General features: G+C 37.8%; 1 protein-coding gene across 22 annotated transcripts in view; it reads left to right on the forward strand.

The window, feature by feature from the left end:
- The window catches only part of Nrxn3 (neurexin 3), a 1,606,331-nt gene that overhangs the window by 1,582,246 nt on the left and 3,514 nt on the right, over nucleotides 1-20,571 (forward strand). Inside the window, exon 23 of one of the 22 annotated variants that reach the window (XR_015045250.1) lies at nucleotides 11,887-12,591. The exons of the other annotated variants lie outside the window; for them this stretch is intronic. The gene's annotated coding sequence lies outside the window, so the exon portion shown is untranslated. The remainder of the gene's footprint in view (nucleotides 1-11,886; nucleotides 12,592-20,571) is intronic. 22 annotated transcript variants of the gene reach the window in all.

A 20,571-nucleotide genomic window follows, 5' to 3' on the forward strand; every position in this document is an offset into this window, starting at 1 on the left:
CGAGGTGATGCCTTCAGCAGTCAAAGTGCTCCCTATACATGGATACAGATCTGACTTTGATCCTGAGAATCTATGTAAAAATGGTTGGTGCTGTTATACATGCTTATAATGTGAACACTGGAGAGGTCGAAACATGTGAATCCTTGGGGTTCTCTGCCCAGGCAAGCAAGTCAAATTGTCAGGCTGAGTCACTGAGAGACATGTTTCAGAAAATCAATGTGGATGACACCTGAAAAAAAAAGAAAAAAATGCCATGCATACTCAACACGTTCAAAAGACACTTTTCTTAATGCCCTACAATGAATCGTGGGCCCACATGTTCGAGCCTGCCAACAGACAAAATTGCAACAAATTTCAATGCAAGATTTATTGGCCATATCCATCATTGTAACATGAAGTCTCCCCTCATGCTATAAAACATAATGATTATTCACTCGAGATGAGAAGAGCTGCATTGGAGGGGAAACATGATGAAGAGACCAGAAACAGGGAGGAAGAAGCTGATAATTTGAGAGCTGCTTATCTTACAGGGTTTAAAAGGAAGAAACTTTCTTTCTATGCAAGCTCAAAAAAAAAAAGAAAGAAAGAAAAGTCTCTCTTGCCCTCCCCCTCCCCGCTCCCCGAAAGTGGCCTATTTCTGAGTTCAGTTTGATTACATAGCACTTAGCACAAGAAACTCCCTCATGGTTTCTTCTTTCCTTCCAGGACCTAGCATAGGATCAGTCCAAAACAACAAAACGATGTCCTTCCATAACCTTGTGCAACAGAGTTAACATGCAATGCAGAATAAAATACGAAGAAATAAACAGAAATGATGCTATCTTCCAACAGTTGGTTTATGGCTCTTTTAAGAACTTTGTTTATAGCCATTGATGGATTAGAATGTAGTATGGGGTTTATACATGAAATATAATCAGATAGGACAGAAATATCCAGAGAGCATTGGTGATTTCATTAAAGTTCATTGAAGAAGTAGCCAACTAACCAAATTGCACATCATCTCACTGGGTAATTATTTGACATCCAAAGCTTTCACAAAAACAATCCTAGAATAGACAGAATATAAAATAATAATTATTGTTCGGTTCTAAATCCTATTTAGAAACTATTTGATAACTTTTGTTCTGCCAGAAAGATAATTATTAACCTTGTCATGTTTTTGAAGTTATGCTCTATATCTTATCTTCTATTCAAGGCAATCCTTAGTGCAAATTACACCCATAGTACAAACAGGAATGCTTATGATTTATGCCAGTCATTTAAAGTTAGATCACATCTGAGATCAGTGTAGCTACCACTAAAAGATAGTCACCTTTTTCACCTGTATTATTAACCACGGCCTACTGTACATCCTTTCCAGATGAAAAGAGAAACTATATCAGAATCTAGAATGCTGACTCCAAACTGGATTTTTGCAGAAAAACTGTAATCACTGTTACAGCCTTCTTATGCTTGCCCCAGTTCCTGAAGAATGACAAGGAAGCTTATTTTCATTATGCTTAGCTTTGGACCTAAGCTAGGCTTGTTCCCAACTAGCCCTTAACTGAGTAATCCCACTTATACTAATCTATAGTATAGTGCCACATGGCTGGTTACCTCCTCTCAGTTTCCAACCACCTCCACATTTTGATGGTAAATCTCCCACACCTGACTCTTTTTCCAGAGTCCCCCGTCTCTGCCGGGTGTCTGAACTTTTATTTTGCCTTGTGCTACAGGACATAGGGTTTTTATTTTAACCAATCACAAGGTGCCTCAAGTAGGCAAGGAAAAAAAGACACATCTTCCCATAGTAAATATAAACATTATCCCTACAACAAACAAACAAACAAACAAAGCCTTAGGAGAATTTTTTAAACTGCATTTTCTTAGTCTCTCCCTGCCATCCTGTCCCTAACTATCTTTATCTGGAAGATTGAATTAGCATGGGCCAGGTGACTCTCAGGCTATGGGCCAAAGTTAGTCTTCAGTATTCATCTGGATATCAATTCTCATTATGTTGTTATGACTCATATATCTCCAATATGTGTGAAATATATCTCCAATGACCCTAGGGCCACCAAATCACCCTATGGAAATTCTATTTTTTTTGTCTAAGACTAACTTATTTATACTTTTCAATTTTGTGGAGAATGGAATTTTTTTTAAAAGAATATAAGACAAAAAACGTAATATTTGTTTAAAAGTGGCATTGTAATTGCACTGAAAGCTTCCAGGGCCTATTCAGTTACTGCTATCCAGCTTCTCAGTTATATGATTCTGAATAAATAATTTAGCTTATTGAAGCCCTGACTGATATTTAGGATATAATTTTAATTCTTACATAAATGATTTACATTTATTCTTGCAATATCTAGCAGTTTAAATTGCCAATGCTTTTAAAAACACTTTCCTCTAGAAGTCTTATTACTAATTAATGATTTTACTAAATGATTACAACTTATTCACAATTATAATTTATGTGTTCTTTCTCATATGTTAAAGGAAATCACTATGCCAACCATTTTCTTGGTCACATATATTTGGCCCTAAACACTTGTCGTAAAAAATCTAGACACCTAAGTTTATTGATATTTTTGAATAACTAAGAACTTTTCCACAATTTCCATCTTGATTTGCTGTATCTTAAAAAAAAAGAAGTTAAGATATTTCTCTTGCCTACACAAGCCTTTTTGAAGTCTTCTCCCATAAGACACCTACTTGAAGCTTAATTTGAATGGACTCAAACCCATAAATTAATAATACATCCCTTTATGTCAAGTGCATAGGTCCTGGGCAAGATTTTCATTTTGTTTTCATAGGACTAACTTCCATTGACTAAGAAAGCACAGTGGTCTAATTAATTTGATAATCTCTGTATTCTTTGCAACAGAGATAGATTTCAGAGTAAATGATAAAATGAGTCTTATTGTACTATGTTGTCGAGCGCTCAATTATTTCCAGAGGATGACCTAGAGAGTTCATGTTTCTGAGTGGTTGGTGGTGCACACACCTACTTCTAGCACTCAGGAGGTATAGGCAGGAGGATCTCTTTGTTTTACTCCAGTGTCTGGTCTACAGGAAGAGGTTCCGATTGCTGGGCCTATCCAGAGAAACCCTATCAAACAAAGCAAAGCAAAGCAAAACTAAACTAAACAAAAATTCAAGCTCTTGCAAAGATAAAGCAACACACTGGCAATATCTAGTTGCAATCACCCAGGAAACACCAATAAAAACATGGGCAAAATTCTGTTCATAAGGCCAGAAGACGTCAGTTCTGTAGAAAGCAGAATCAAAGTAAGCCTTCTTGAATAATTCATTACTCTGTAAACATAATTCTGAACTATCATAGTACCAGTCCAGAGTAAATTTCCCACCGCTGCCCAGTTCTGCTTTGCGAAGCTGCAAGACCTCAGCAGGAAAGGATAACAAAGCCTGTGTTCACCCCAGTTGCCCTTTCTCTGGTAATAATCTATTTGGTCCATTATTCCATTGCCTGAAGACAGTCATCAATGTTAAACAGCCCCGTATCTATGCACATGTTATGGTAGCTTTATATGACAAATCACACACAGGGATATAGAACAAAACAATGTGTGACCTTGCTGCAAAGGAGACCCTGTGCTTTTAATACCCATCTCTGTCCCAGTTCATGAAGGTGACAAGAAGTTAGAAGATATTATATATTTCAAAAGGAATTTTAAGCTACCTGTGGATGGGAAAGTCCAGTCACAAAGCTCCTTCTGGCATAAAAAAAGAGTAAATAAAAGAAAAAACAATGCACAAATAGCAGTGGCTCAATAATTTGTTTATAAAACATCAACTCCCTGCCTTGTGTGAGCAAAGCATCATGCTAGGAGCTATGAAAGGCTCTGTAATAAAAGTGAATGGCCCTTTTTGGAAGGGGACTTTCAGGCTGCTGGGAGGATGGTTGCCTACCTCAGTGTGATGAGTTATACTATGTGTCTGTGACTGAACTAAGGAGAATACATAAGTATACAAAGTCTCTGCTCTCATAAAACTGTGTTACATAGGAATGTAAGGAAAGAGATAAATGGCCAAGAGTTAGCTTGTAAATCCTATACTGAAGGATGAGTAAGTATACCGGGTGCTGGCATTAAAAGTGGGCAGCTGTTTTACTAGCAAAGTTCCCAAAGGCTGAGAGGAAAACACAAAGTGCAGGAGAGAGCTCAGTCAAGGAAAGGGTCATTCAGAGAAGGATCAAAGAGATGTGTTTTCCTAGGACAGAAGCAAAATGTATGTCCAGAACCTGAGACCTGTGGGTCAGGAGCAACCCTGGAAAATGAAGCAAGAGCCAGCTAACATGATTCACAGACCTTGCCTGGTAGATAAAAGCAAAAACCTTTTGTTTGGAGAAGCTTGTGGGACTCTAAAGGAGCAAAGTGACTTAATCCACATGTTATGATACACTTGATGTATATAACATGCTTTTACAATATGTATAGAAAATATGTAGAAAAACATATATAATTCATATTTATAATACATAATTGCTTAAACAGTTACTCAAGACAAACACATTCATCATGGCTAGTTACTTAGCTTCCCCCTGTGGCAAGGGAACTTAGAATGTACTCATTTAGTTGAGATACAGAGTATAATACATTATCATTAACTTTTGTCCCCCTGTTGAAGTGAGACTTCTAGACTTGTTGATTCAGAGTGGATGCGAGAGAGAGAGAGAGAGAGAGAGAGAGAGAGAGAGAGAGAGAGAGAGAGAGAGAAGGGAGGGATGGATGGTGAGAAGGAGGGAGAGGGAGAGAATGTGTGTGTGCAAAATATTGCATGACTCCACTTGTATGTAAAATAGTTTTTAAGAATGAAATCAACAATATTCAGAGATAGGAGGTGAAGTGTTGGCTATCAAAGGAGTTGACACAGGTAAAGAAATGAGACAATATAGACCAAAAATTAGAAAATAACAGATATGTAGAATCAACCCATCCAAGTCTTCTTATCTTTGGATTGGACTCCACTGTACAGCACTCCAGGTAGTCATTTTACTTGAGTTTCTGTCTGACCTTGACTCAAGAATGTATTCCTCCCAAATTTCTTTCATAAATTCCAGATATATATTCCAAGGGGAAAGCCTCCAATGAATTCTTCCTTTGTGAACAAAAATGTCTGCTTTTCTTCAGTCTCACTCCTTCTCCCCATGTAGTGTAAAAGTCCCCAATCCATCATTTGGTGTCCATGATAGTCTAAAATTTCCACTTTTAAAATTAAAAGGTAATTAATATTTAGTTTTATGGTTATGGATGTTTTGCCTCCATGTATATCTGTACATAAAGTATGTGCCTGTTGTTCACAGAAGCTAGAAGGTATCAGATCTTCTGGGTCCCAGAAGATCTGATACCTTATATGGGTGAAAGGCTAAATGGGGTAACATCTCAGGTCAGCTGGGGCTGACTTCAAGGTGCCTCTTCAATTATCAAAGTTGAAATATTGTGTAGGCAAGCAGATATGGCAAGTTAGAATTGTGACCAGAGTTTTGAACTAAAAAATTCCACCCTATCTGTGATGTTTAAAGCTAAGGTGATAGCCTGTATCACTAGGAAAATTAAGAAGTCCTAAGTATGTTAGTTTTTTTTCTTACCTCTGTGACCAAATCCTTTAGAAAATCAGCCTAAGGGAAATGGTCTTATTTTGGTTGATGGTTTCAGAGCTCTGTCTATAGTCTTCAGCTCTGTTGAGTCTGGGCCTATCGCAAGGCAGACATCATGGAAACAGGAGAACATCAAAAACACTATTTGCTCATTGGGAATAGAACCCGAAAGCTAAGTCTCAGGCCAGCTAAGAGTTGGCTGGATTAGTATGAGCAGGGCAGGAAAAAGGCAGACTGTGCATCTTATACTATTCAAGCTGGAAAGGAAAACCATCTCCAACAGAAGACTATCCACTACTGACTAGCATGGGGTTAATTTATGGTTATTAAATGTGCCCACAGCAATTCTTTGGCAAGAGAAAACATTATGGTAAAGTCATTTTTCTTCTCCTCCCGGCCAACTATTGGCCCACGTGGAGCTGGCAGTCTGCTGGCTGCTCCAGGGCAGGGCCGTGAGGTACGAAGCTTTCCCTGAATGGTGGTGGTGTGGGAGGCCACTAGAAAGCAGGCGCCCTTGTAGTGAGTTCAGGGGAGGGTCTCAAGCGCCGATTGTGCGTGCCATTGCCCCCATGAGTATCTGCCTGTCCCCGCTGGGGGTGGCTTTATTTTTCCTGTTAGGATTCGGGGTGCTCTGCTGCCCCTGCTTATAAAATGGGCATTTTATCTCACCTATAATAGTATTATAATAAGCAATATGCATCCATAAATGCTAAATCTACATGGAAGCAAAACAAGGAAGAAGGGAAAGGTGACCAAGTTCACAGCTTAGAGATCACTTCATTCTCTCCTTCTTGACAGAAGAAACTAGTGTCATGAGAAATGGCATTTTCAAACATCTCCTTCTTTACCAACTTCCCAAAGCAGAGATCTAATTCTTACCAAGCCATTCTATTTTGTAGTTCAGTTCAACAAAATTTATATTAGATGCATCTATGTTAAACAGATTAAAAATAGAACAGAAGCATGAAAGGTCAACCTGTGCATCAAGGAGCTTATAATTACCATGGGCAAAGAAGAGCTCACTTATACCAATAACTGATTACCACTAAAACAAAACAGTATTTAAAAACACACACACACATACACACAGAATGCTTGGCCATTTTTAAATCGTTGTTTCTCATTTGTACATCTTAGCTGGTATTAAAAACTTTGGAGGGAAAAAAGAAAGTGAAATACTTCCTCAACCTTCCCTCACTCTTATGTTCTCATTTTACCGCACTGTTCCAGCATTGGCCAGGATTGTTTCCAAAGGGTTTGAGGAGTTTTCTTTCTTTGTTTTTATCTCTCTTTGTGTCTTTAATACTACCAGGTCTCCATCTATGCAGATTGATAGTCAGAGGACCAGAGTCCCCTCCTAGGTCTGTAACCTTGCTACATAATAAATATATCCTGATGAAGATGCATTTAAATATGACCTCATCAGAGCTTGTTTCTAACCTATGCAAGTTTAATAAAGTGGTAAAAATATTACATGTGTAAATAACATACACTCACCATTTAAAGTTGAGTGAGTTAAGCATTGAGAAGGCAATATTACTAGAAGATGTAGAAACAGGGTTGGAAAGACGTTATCATGTCTGTAATAGTCAGGGTTTGGGATTGAGGTTAGACTTTGTTACTGAAGTAAACACTCCAAGGATCACATTTGAAATAACATTGATCTTGATCGCCTGGGACTCAGCTTCCTCTGTTGAATATGTTGCCACTAGCAGTCCTTGAAGAATATAGTAGCAACCATGTGCAAAGACCTTTAGAATTTAAAAACACCTTCACATTTAAAATCTTATTAGATGTGCAAATGCACTCTGTGAGGTGGACTAATTGAGCAGACAACATAATCTTTGCATCACATGTGAGGAAATAGACTCAACAGCATGAATGGATTTGTTGAATGTCTAATAAGTTATTCTGAAGTACAGCTAAGACTAATATTTAGGGTCTCTGATTGAAAGTCTCTATTCTCTGTATGAGAGTCCAATCTTAAGTCAAGGCATGTCAGTGATATAAATGTGATTGCCTTTATGGAATATAGAGGCTAAGGTGAGGACAAGAACTTAAGCAATTCAAATTATTCAAATAAACATTTGAATAAGTATTTTCTACTTTGTGTGAAAATAAATGTAAATAAGAAGATACTATCCTTTCCCTCAAATTGCTTATAATTTATCTGACAAACAAATTAAGCTTGCTGGAACACTGAGTTAATAGTCAATTCAGGATAGATATGGTCTCAAGAAGAATGGAGATTGCAGGATAGACCTAAAGAAACATGATAACACTCAGACACATGTCTAAACATTTGCTACTATCTGTAGGCTCAGCTATCTTACTAATTTTTAAAACATAATAATGCCTTCTTGAATACCTTATGCATTCTTATCTACTCTTTTAAGTTAGTGAATGAAGGTAAAATGAACATGTGATTATTCACACAGAAATTCAGGCCAGAGTATTGGATTTGATGATGTCTGCATTCTTCTGTCTGAAACAAATAATGTGTGAACCTTTTGTTTAGCATTAAAAACAAGCTATTAAACATTTTTACTTAGGAACAAGTACCATATATAAAAAAGTTTTGTCACAGTGTACCTGGGGACAATACCATGACATGTCAAAGTATAGGGAGGCTCACGCTGACTCAAAGATCTTAGCCAGGCTCACTTTCTTCTGATTACACATCTCTGCAAAGCCAACATTTTCATTCTAGGACAACATGTGTGTAGAATTGAGCTGTTGTTTCTCCCACGAGAATCCTCCCCTTTGTGTAGACATAAAAAAATCATAATCATTTCTTTATAAATCTACTGCAAATTATTTGAAAATCTGTGATCTCTCAGCTCCTTGGTGCTGCTATACGTTTTCAGATTTGCAGTGAGACTCTTGAGACAGCTGCCTGTTTCCCCACCCTCCTAATATTTTGAGTGGGAAAGGAAAGTATGTATTGAAATGTACTACCATTCATTTGAGCTTTGTCATTGGCTCTCAACCTTTTCGTGTTTAAGACATGTCTTATTAGAAGGAGGACCTGCGTCCAAGATAGGTAAGGCTTGACCTCAAACTATGTGAGTATATCCATAAGCTTTTCCTGGTCCACCTCCATCCAGTAGTTTAGAAATATTTGCCTTCAGTGGGAGAGAACTTTCCACAGTGAGTTCTGACCTGTGAAATTCTAGCTTATAGGACTTTCTTTGTAAGCATTATATTTTCCATTTTGATGGGGCTATTAGGACATGCTGAGATAAAAATGGTTACATCAAAATATGCTATTTTTAATAGAATTACTGTATTATTTGTTCTCAAAGGCAAATATAACTGAAACACATTATTAACATTTAGAAGAGTTTATGTTATAAATGTATAACATAAACTTGTTGAAAATTTAAAGTGATTATAGATAGATAATGAACAATAAGCACGAAACTATGCCATGAAAAAGAATGATTAACAGTATTATTTTGTGTATTGTATTAGAGAGCAAAGCAGTTTCACATTTGGCTACTAATGACTGGATACTAACTTGTATTGTAAAAATTGATATGCTCTCTACATTCAGAGTGTTTTGGCTTTATTTCAAATTATGGCTTCCATGAATTTAAAAAGAAATATATCCTCCCTCTTTTTTTTTTTAATTTGCAAAGTGCCAACCCTAAATTTTAGTGTGTTGAATTGTCCAACACACTGTGATTTCTGGAGAATAAGTGGTGTCCTACTTTGTAAGGGTTTTAAAACAAGCATTTTTGAAAAAGGCAAATTACTCCACAGAAACCCTAGGGGACCCAAATTGATGATAGATTCCTGCAAACACCACCCATTATTCTGAAATCTGAATACCCCGATAGGGCTGCAGTCTTCAGCTTTTCAGCTTCATCTAGACAAGCTCTGTTTTCTGCTTTCAGTAGTGACCTGAGAAACAAAAGTAGTTGATGTGAATATCACCAAATGAAGCCTTATGAGTTGCCTTACGAGCGGTTAGTTACCTTGTGATTCTCAGATTGTCTCATTAAATAAAATTCACTGTTAAAACTACTGATAGTCAAAAGCTCAACCAAATGACAACAAGGGTTTTTCTTTTATTTTAATATTGGAATTGCCTTCCTTCCGTATAGAAACATTCCAGCTGCGCTTTGTGAAGTTCCAAAAATAATGATTAACATTATTAAACCAGAGACTAAAAATCTTGGTACGGACTGACCCATGGGGACATATTACTACAATTCTGTTTAAAATAAAATAATAAAAGGGGCGTCTCCTAGGGGGCAGAAGTTGGCCTCATTTTCAAAATTTATTCAATTTGTCAAAGTCACCCAAAGGGGTTCTTTGAAGTGGTTGGAATTGGCTGTCAGACCCAAGTGCTCTCAAGTGTCTTACCTTTGGGGTTCGCCTACCCGGGTTTCCCAGTCCTTGGTTGAAAATTATAGTTCTCACAGGGATATAATGATGATTATAATTTCAGTGATCTCTTCCAGTAGGGGATGAGGCCATTTGTTAAAACCTCTTTCCTTTCATCCTCTTTTAAATATCTATCTCTCAATGCTCACACACATAGCACACGAATACATGTGCACACAGGTTTAAGACATTCATTAGATCTTGTCTGCTTTTATTAATGTAGATTGGATGTAATGTTTTCTCTCCTCTCGAATGAGTCTCTAGAAAATTGGCATCACTTCCCTCAAGCACAATGAATGCATCGTGGTCAGAATTGTAGATACTGATGCTGATAATGTCTTCTTTGGACATCATTATTCTTCCATTCACTAGGCATAGTTTGATATACAGTTGTAAACCATTGGTACTCTTTCAGTTTGGAGGAAAAAAAATAAGAATACTCATGAAGTAATGGTACCGTAGTCCTGATACACCTTATAAACTATATCTTCTAGGCAAGTCCTCTGAAGAAGTTCCAAACAACTGGGGAACTGCTATATTTTATTTCAATTCATTTCATTACAGGCTTCTTCTCTCTCTCTCTCTCTCTCTCTCTCTCTCTCTCTCTCTCTCACACACACACACACACACACACACACACACACACACACACACACAATGCACCTGAATCCTAAAATATGAAAGGAAGTCCTCTGCAGTGTTTCGCCCCTACTGGAAAAGCTTGAATCAAAACTCAGTTCCTTTTTCCCACCCCAAATTGGTTTTGTCTTGCTGACCTCTCTGCCTAACCCAGCTCGTTGTTCTGTTTCTCTATTTTCCCTAAATGCAACTTACTTTAAGCATGTGTTAACTTGATTGACATCCCGACTGTTCAGGGGTGATAGACAATACCCGCCTTCTCTTTGAACTGTCTTCTTAGGACGTACATCCAGACTGCACGCCCTTTTTATTTTTTTTTTAAGAGAAACAAAATCAAAATTCAACTTCCAAAGAAATATCGGGATTTGTTTTCAATTTTGGCTGTCACAAAAGGGGGGATCAATGATCCAAATATAAAATACTCAAATAAAAACCAGCAAAAACAATGTGAATATAAAGCCATGTCCCCTGACTGCTCTGTCTGTGCCTTCTCAGCGTGTGCATCTGGTTGTTCATCTCTTTTACAAAAATCTTTTTGTTATTTTCTCCCTTCTTGTTTGGAAATTAAATGTTTTTGTATTATATATATATATATCAATGTATTTTTTTAACTGCTAGATCTTTATCTTTAGAGTTGATTTTCCAAAATGATGAGAAAAAGTTATGAATTGTGTTCTACAGTTTTTTTTTCACACTCTTTCTTTAAATGTGGAACAACTTCAGCTGCAGGACTCACATCCTCGCCTTTCAGATGAGCCAGTCTCATTGGCAGTAGTACAAATCATGGGTGGCTTGTGCAAGGTGGATGATGTCATTTGGAACATACCATTTCTGTACAGAGGACTCAATAGCATCCTGGTATGTGGACTCTCTGCTCCACACTACCTCTCATCCCCTCTGTGGATCTCTCCACTCCCAGCTGTAGATGAGGCTGTGGGACTGCCCATGAAGTTGTTCAACTTGAATGCATAACTCTAGTCTCCTTGATTTTGCTTTTAACCTTTTGATCTTGAGTATTAGTAATATTATTTTATGTACTTTGTCTATTTTGAGGAGGAGAAAAAAAGTTTAAGTGCTTTTATGATTTGAAAATCTCATGATGAAAATGTAATGATTTCGTAATAATTGCATGTTGAAGAAGTTGCAGCTTAGGGTGTGTGAGATTGTCAGTGTTAGAGTTCTGTTCTTGATTTCCATAGATGGGCATGTGTAGGCTCATTTGTTTTTGTATATTGCCCATCCCTTCCTTACAGCCAGAAGCTCTAATGCAGCTAGATCACTCCGTGCCGCCCTTACATGGACATGGCGACTCACTTACACACTTACCCCTCTCATCTTCATCTCCTGTGTAGTACACTCATAGACACACCCCTCCCCTTTCCACACCCCTCCTTTCCCATACTCTCCCCTTCTTTAGCGTTGTTAAAATTTATGTGCTGTCATCCATTCCCCTAAATTAAGGAAAATCTAAAATTTGTCAAAAAAAAAAAACGATAATAAAAATCTAAATATATATTGGAACAATTACAGTGAAAAAAAATCATTCCAAGCCCCATAGATGCATAGATTTTTTTAAAGGCAAATTATATTTTTTTCCAATTTCAGTCATAGAAAGAAGAATTATTTTAAATTTAAAAAAACCAATGCCCTCCTAAGTCCCTTCAGAGTAAAAATTGCTAAAGTGCAGATTTTTTCTTTTCATGTTACGTGGTGTGAATGTATGTGTTGTTGCCTCCCCGTATCATCCTCTGTTGTAAATTACTATATTTGAAAAATTAGACATTTTGCTCAAAAGTTTTTAAGAAATAACAACAACAACAACAACAACAATAACAACAACAACAGAAAAAGCAAGTTTCAAGAATGTGGCAATTCTATTTGTCCAAGAGCATTCTTACACAACTTTCTTTTGTAAATTTTTTCTTCCATGCCAAAAAACATGCGGGCAATTTGTTGATGTAAGTTGACTATAAATTAATATGGTATGCTTTTCTGTTATAATTTCAATTATTTTGCCTATGTTGAAATTCTGCCTCTCTCTCTCTCTCTCTCTCTCTCTCTCTCTCTCTCTCTCTCTCTCTCTCTCTCTCTCTCTTTCTCTCTCTCTCTCCAGCTTCTATATGGTTATTTCTCTTTGTTTGTGTTCTTATATTGTGAATGCCTTGGTGGTATTATTTGCTATCCTTCTGCTTAATTTGTTTTGGCTATGATGTTGGTCTTATTTTCTTCTATCTCTATGATTTTGAAAACTATATTAAGTATTTTATTTTATTTTATTTGGGCCTCTTTTTGCTTTATTTTCACTGTTCTGTTTTGCACTGAATTGCATTCGATAATCAATAGGAGTTCTACTTTTAATTAAAGAGCATAGATAGCCAGTTCTTATCAACTGAAAGAAGCCTAGTCTTGGTGTAAGCTCATTAAGCTCATTTGTAGCCACTGACTTTAAAGCCTTTACAGTACTGGTTACTCTAAAGTGGGATATTAAAATTGGTTGCAGCAAATGGAAGGCATGCCCCACCCCCAAATTGACTTGAGTTAGTTCCAAGTATCATCAGTGGTAATTTCATCCTTAATTTAATTCCTTAGAAGATATTCAGGGAAATCAGCCCTTTATCTTATTTTCTTTCAGCAAAGGGGAAATAAGGTACTCTCAAGTGACTGTGGTAGAGTGGTTCTCCAGGATTACGCTATCATCTTCACCACAGGCTACAAAATCAATTTTACTCAGAATAAAGACATCAAGAATCCCAGGTGTTTACAGTGTTGTGCTATGATTTTGATGCCTTCCAGTGAATACACCAAACTTCTGGCAAAAGCACATTGCATCATGTATACACAGGGAGAAGGCTCAAGCATCCTCCCTCCCTTCTTCCCTCTCCTCTCCTCTGTCTCCCTCTCCTTTCCCCTTTCTATTCATCCTGAAGGATTTCATCAGGTATGCTTCATAGGCATGTTATGATGGTTTCAAGACGATGCAGAGTGGTTTCCATCATTCATCTTTGACTTAGAAAGTACCTGGGTAGATGTCACCATTATGTCACTCTGGGTTGAGACAATGCCTCGACCTTAAGGTTGTTTAGATCAGTGTGTCAGCTGCACATCACAAGCACAGGGCTGGTGGGAGGTACCATGCAATCTTTTAAATGAAGAAGTCACATGTTATAAATTTAATTCTAGATATCACTGTTATCTGGAACTGTTATAAGAAGTATCAAACTGAGCAGTGAATAGAAGATGTATTTCCAGCCTGGAAACTTTAATGAATGGGCTCTCTTCACCTCAGTTCAAGCAATTTTATATTGCTTGACATGTTGAATAGAATTTCAGGTTTAAAAGATAAAATTCTCTAGAAAGGAGACTTAATATACCTAATAATATTAAAGGCTTTTATGTTTGTTGAAAAAAAACTATTAGTTTTATTAGAGGTTAATCACTTTTTTTCCCAAATACAGGATCATTGAATGATTATGAATCTTTCCACAAAGTCTATGATTAAAATTGCCTCTTGAACCCTGAGTATTTATATCTTTGCATATAAGTACATTGCATTAAAAAGGACAGAGAAACTGATCAATGACTGGGGTGTCTATAGTTCAAAATATTAATAAAACTAGTAAAGCTTTCCTGGATGGAAGTACAGCTTGGAATAGACTCCATTATTTTTCCCATTTTCCATGGAGTTGAGGAAAGATAACCAATTCGTGTGGCTTGAAAGTATAATTCCAATGCTAATATGAGTCTAGGCTAAATGAGTTTAGAAAAAAAGCTTGTAAGTAATAAGAATGTGAAAGCTTCACTTGGCATCCCCTAGCTTACTACACATAAGTACATCAAGCTGTTTGGGCTCATCTTTCTTGGACATATGTAAAAAACAGATTTGGTAGCTTGTCTGAACTCTACTCTTTCCAGATAAACCATTTACTATTTTTTTTAGGAGTGTGTGTGTGTGTGTGTGTGTGTGTGTGTGTGTGTGTGTGTGTGCCACTTGAGGGTTTAACTGAAGAATCTCATCATGTTAAATATAAATTACGCTCCATTGATACATTCAAGTTTTACTGGTATTTTCTCTACTAAGTACTGGCTGATTTTGTCCATGCAAGTTTTTTTTCTGAAGGTCACCAATATAGAGGCATTTAATGGTTAAAAGCTCAGCATATCTGTGCACCGAGTTACTCACCAAATATGTAAATGAGTGTCTTTATATATTGAATGGATTAGAATAATGCAAATCAGAGATAAGGTAAAGAACTGAAATAGACATAAGAGAATTCCAGCAATTGGAGCATGGAGTCCTCTCTAGAGGCTCTCTGCTCAGCATCATTCTATTTCTATGTTTGTGACCTTCCAGAGTCAGCTGTCTCCAGAGAGGCAGAAAGGCCGGAGCCACATTGAAACTTCATGCTGGTCTTGGCTTTTCTTGCATTTTTTTTTTAGATGACCCACTACATTCGCCATCACTGACAACATCCTCACAGTTCAGAAGAGTTCTATTGAATTTTTAATACACTCTCTTTTGCAATGGCAGACAGACCCTTTTGCTAGATATCAGCCCTAGAGGCATGAATTATATATCTATAAATATACTCATAGAGCAAAAAAAGCAGGGCAGCCTTCAGGGCTAAAATAGACCTTTTATATCCCTAGTGAGCTCTCTAGTTTAAGGAAAAGCACAGCCTTGTCAAAAAAAATGTATATTCCCGATTTTAAGATGCGAACATTAAAGAATACAGATAGTTCTTATTCTAAACCAAAGGAAAATTCCAGAGATGACATAAAACATTAGGATTTTGATGTATTCCATGTTTCAAATCACTCTGCCTGTTAGTATTAGACATGACTGTGTGAATAGTTTTTGAAGCTTAGAGACAGGGTTGATCATTATATAGTCTTTATAAAGGAGAAGCATATTATTAGCTATTACATCATTCCTAAAAAAATGTACCCTCTGCTCCCTCACCTCATATGAAGGTGAATATATGAATACAATACATTTCTGCCCTCTTGGATCAATTGACCTGGAAGATTAGTTCTAGGTACCTTTCTGATACCAACATTTATGTGGATTTAAGTCCCTGGGAGACAGACTTCTGAGTACACTTGTAAGGGCACATTTTGATTAGGTTAACAGAGATAGGAAGACTCATCCACTGTGAGGGGCATCATTCCCTGGAGCAGGATCATGAGCGATATAAAAATAAGAGAGAAAAAGTGAACCCAAGCATTCCTTGTTCCTGATTATGGATGCAGTGTGACCAGCTCCCTGAAGCTCCCACCAGCTGTGATATGCCTCCAGTACGGACTGTAACCTTGAACTATGAGTCAAAATAAACCTTTCATCCTTCGAGTTGCTTTTGTCAGACTGCTTTACCACAGCAACAGGGAAGGAAGGTAGGACAATTCCTTAACCCAAATATCATAGTCAGACAGGTATGTTAGCTTATGACTAGTATCCTGGCTACTTGGGAAGGTGAGGCTCTTGCTTGAGCCCAGAAGTTTGAGAGCAGCTTGGACAACATATCTAGATCTGTTGTCCAAAATAAAACAAGAGGCATAATTTGCATAGAACCTGTGTATAGATTCCTTGATCTTTAAGTATTCTCTGTATTAGCTAAAACAGCAAATGCAATGTACATGCTATGCAAAGTTGATAGACTATATGTATTTCAGGGATAATAATAGGAAAATAACCTGCACATATTCATTGCAGACACTATGTGGGAGGGGCGTGTCTATCTGCAGTCTATTGAATCCTTGACTGTTGAGCCCATAAATATAGTGGGTTTAATAAATATTGAATTCATCTCAATTCTTGAAGACAAAAGTTCATATTAAAATGAATTATAGAGCTAGGGGGGCTAGGTTAGTGCCTACAAGGGCTTGTTTGCTCTATGACTATGAGAATCCAAATTCAGATCCCAACACATGAACATGCTGGATCAGGTGTCCTATGTGGACCTGTAAGCTCAGCAAGAGGACCTCTGTGGTGTGCCAGTTGCCAGCCTAGCAGAGGAACATAAGCTAATTTTAGAGACTCTACTTCAGAGAAATACAACAGTTATAGGGAACCCCTGCACATGTGTACAGATGCTCATAGCCTTTCCCACACATGAATATATACTACATACAACAATCTCACACACACACACACACACACACATACACACATACACATTCAGATACATGCACAGATCCACTAAACAAATGAGGTAAATAAGTAAGTATTCTGTTCTCGCCTCACATTGGAACTCCCCAGCCCTTTAAAAACTGCTAGTTAGCAAGCCTTAAAGCCCTCTATCTGTGCTATTTGGAAGGTTTGGATTTTTATTTCATTTTGAAATCAGAAATACTTGCTGGACTATTGGATGAGAGAAGAATAGCAATGGGGAATGGCCTGATTCAACTGTAAGCTGAGTGAGTTTTGTAGATTTTTAAAGAACCCTGTGAAGTTTGAGCAAGAATTGAAACAAAGCCGGGCGTGGTAGCACACACCTTTAATCCCAGCACTTGGGAGGCAGAGGCAGGCAAATTTCTGAGTTTGAGGCCAGCCTGGTCTACAGAGTGAGTTCCAGGATAGCCAGGGCTACACAGAGAAACCCTGTCTCAAAAACAAAACAAAACAAAACAAAAAACAAAGAAACAAACAACAACAACAAAAAATGAAATGAGAAAAACCAAACCAAAACAAAAACCAGTCAAGTTTAAGTCTCCAGGTGAGTGTTTCAGGTGGTACAGTAAAATAGCAAAGAAATGCCCTCTAGTGATCGTGAAGATAGTGATCTTTATCTTCATTGAAGGTCAAAGAGTTTGGATGTATATCTAAATGAATCACTTCTCAACCAGTCAGATATCCTTCCTCTTCAATATGGTCTCCTCCCTTGCTTAAGAGGTATGTTTCTGGTGTCACAATCAGGAATATACAACTCAGTGCTTATGTTGGTAATGAAGCCATATGCTGAACACTTGTTCCTGTTAACAGAATTAAAGGGAATCCAAAATTAGCAAGACAGCTACAGGTAAAAAAAAAAAAACACATTTAGTTCCCAAACCTGACAACCTGAGTTCTGTGCCCCCAGACCTACCATATTGCAGGATTGTACTTTCTGCACTCCCAGGAGTGGAGATTGGACAGGAGAGTCACCTGGATGCTTGAGGATCTGCTAGACTAGACTAGAGCACACACAGTCACCCAAAAGAAGAGACTCTGTCACACAAAGGCAAAACTATCACACCAGTTCTGAAAATCTCTGACTATAGCACACAGCCTGTGGGGTTCATGGGTGCCATTTTCTCTCTCTCTCTCTCTCTGTCTCTCTGTCTCTCTCTCTCTGTCTCTCTCTCTGTCTCTCTCTCTGTCTGTCTCTGTCTCTGTCTCTGTCTCTGTCTCTGTCTCTCTCTCTCTCTCTCTCTCTCTCTCTCTCTCTCACACACACACACACACCACAGAAGCAGAGAGAAAGGACAACAAATATTTTATTGAAAATAACACCCAGTCTTATCCTCTCCTGGAAAGCAAAGTTGTACTTACTTCTTCCTCATGGCTGAGAGCTTCAGTCCAAACACTGCCCTCTACCCAGATCATCTTGAATACAACACATGCACACCTCTTCCTACCCCTACAAATGCAAGAAAAAGAGTTTGTGCAAGATTAGTTTTTAGGGCTAGCTTACCTTTAGGGAATTGTGCTCCAAATCCCATTTATAAAAACTAGCAAAAGAGTGTAAATTATGTATTAACTAAGTTGCAAGGTATATGAATTATATATGTTCACAATGTAAAAGAAAAAAAAATAGGCATACTGGCCCAACAAAGCAAACCCAAAGCTCTACAAACCCTGCAAAGATCATTTTTCTCACCCAGTTCAAACTCTGAGACCTAGAACAGAAACTCAAGCTGAGACTCCAGACCGCAGACTATCTTGAGATTCTTGGGAAGATACTTGATTTACTTCCCTTCATAAAATAAAACTACCTGTTAGGTGGGAAATAATCGTACAACTCTCTATTGTCTCTGCCCTTCTGAATGATTCACATAAATTATATGCACTTTTCCCTGACCAACTCTCTCTTGCTGAGTAGCACAATTAATGGCTGGATAAGGAAGCAGCCAAAGGCTTTTGCTATGTTTGCTTCAAGGCACTCCTCTTAACATACCTGGAACCAGGACAGCACAGACACAACAGTATTCCTGAACCACTGGTGATGTTTAAAGATACAAGCTGTGGGATGCCAAGTAGAATTGTACTAAGAATGAATCTTTATAGGAAGATTCATGGCAGACTGTGTAAACTTAAAGATTTCACTCTCTGGAATGTCCCTGGAAGTCTCCAGCACTGAACCTGCTGCAAATCCCTGTCTGGCTTTGTTGCTGATAGAGGAGGAGGGTACCTGAACAATGGGTGTATTTATTAACCGAGGCACACACACTAGTTGTCCCATCTCAGGAAAATAGCTACCCACAGCAGCACATATAAGGGCCATTAAGTCCATCTCAGAAAGAGCATTCTGATAGTATCATATCAACTTTCTAACTGTAGAGTAAAATTATGCTATTCTTGGAAGTGAGTTTGGTTAGGTCACAGATACTGCTCCTGTAGAGGAAAATGGCCACACCATATAACCTACTAGTACCTTCCCTAATCTTCTAAATTCAGAGATCCCCCTCCCCACAAGCCTAGGGACTCCTCCTCATCTCAGAGACTGTTCTCTAAAGTCAGTGACAGTAAACTGTCTCCTTTGTTTTACAGGTTGGTTGTTGTTGGATAGCCTGTCTCAGCTTCCCCACTGCAGGAAGCCAGAGTTACTAAAAGTTATTGTACCTGAAAACTGTCTCAGCACATTGCTCTACAGAATTTGAAAAGAATCTATGATTTCAAACAATTTTAGGTTATGACTAGACTATGTCTTTCTAGAATAAATGCAATGACAGGACACAAAGTGGTGACTTCTGGAAATCACGCCACTTCAATCGAAAAGAGATGCCAAAGAGACTTTTTCCTGACATGAGAGGAAAATGTCAGCCTTACAGTTAAATGAGCAACTTCCCTGGCAGAGTATTTCTTGCATCTGTGATGTGCAAGACACAGTGTTTTTATGAAGTATTCTTAAATTGCTTTTTCCCTGCTGTCCATGTGTTTAGTAATCATATAATGATGAAGCTTTCTGGGAACACTAGTATATGTATTGCCACTCTAGTAAAGAGTCGCTGATTTCAAAATTGACTTTGCTAACTCAACTTTTCTCAACCAAAACATGAGTTTCCAGCCAGTCATGGAAACCTAGACCGGGCATTTTTAAAATGGAGCTTCTAGCTCAGCATATATTTCATATGACATAAAAGCCTTGAATGCACAAGACACATCTTATGCTAATGCAAGGCAAGTTGTCATTTTAAGAGTCAAGGGAGTTTCAAGAGATACATAATCAAAATGCATCAAGATGAACATTTAAACCTGTTGTTTGTTCCTGTCTCTTAGCTAATGGGAAATTAGGATAGCCCCAAGGTAGTACAGGAAACGTTTAGAGTTCTTTGGTCTTGATCTTGGTCTCAGTTAAATGGAAAATAGATCATCATCATGCTCCTGAGAGCCAGTAGGTAGGATCCAAGAAAGCAATAAAGAAATGTTATATTCATGTTGTTAAAGCCATAAAGAAAGCTCACTGTGTATGTAGCACACACATGAAGTCTTCATAGTATTTCCAAGAACATTATTGACTGAAAGTCATCATCTTGCCAGAAGATCCTGAAACCAGCCTGTTTGGATTCTGCCACTCAAAATCACTTGAGAGTATCTTTAAAATCTAAGGCTCTGATTTCAAGGTTCCAAATCTGGGGTAGGCAGATGCTTATAATGAGCTCTATCTCAGTCCAGAATAATAAGGCAATAGCCAGAAATTACCCATATGCAGATGCAGCTCATTTTATAGTAATTTCAGAAG

This window comes from Mus caroli, unplaced genomic scaffold (genome assembly GCF_978045245.1).
Source record: "Mus caroli unplaced genomic scaffold, Mus_caroli_1 scaffold_14, whole genome shotgun sequence".
In the NCBI taxonomy this organism is placed as follows: Eukaryota; Metazoa; Chordata; class Mammalia; order Rodentia; family Muridae; genus Mus; species Mus caroli.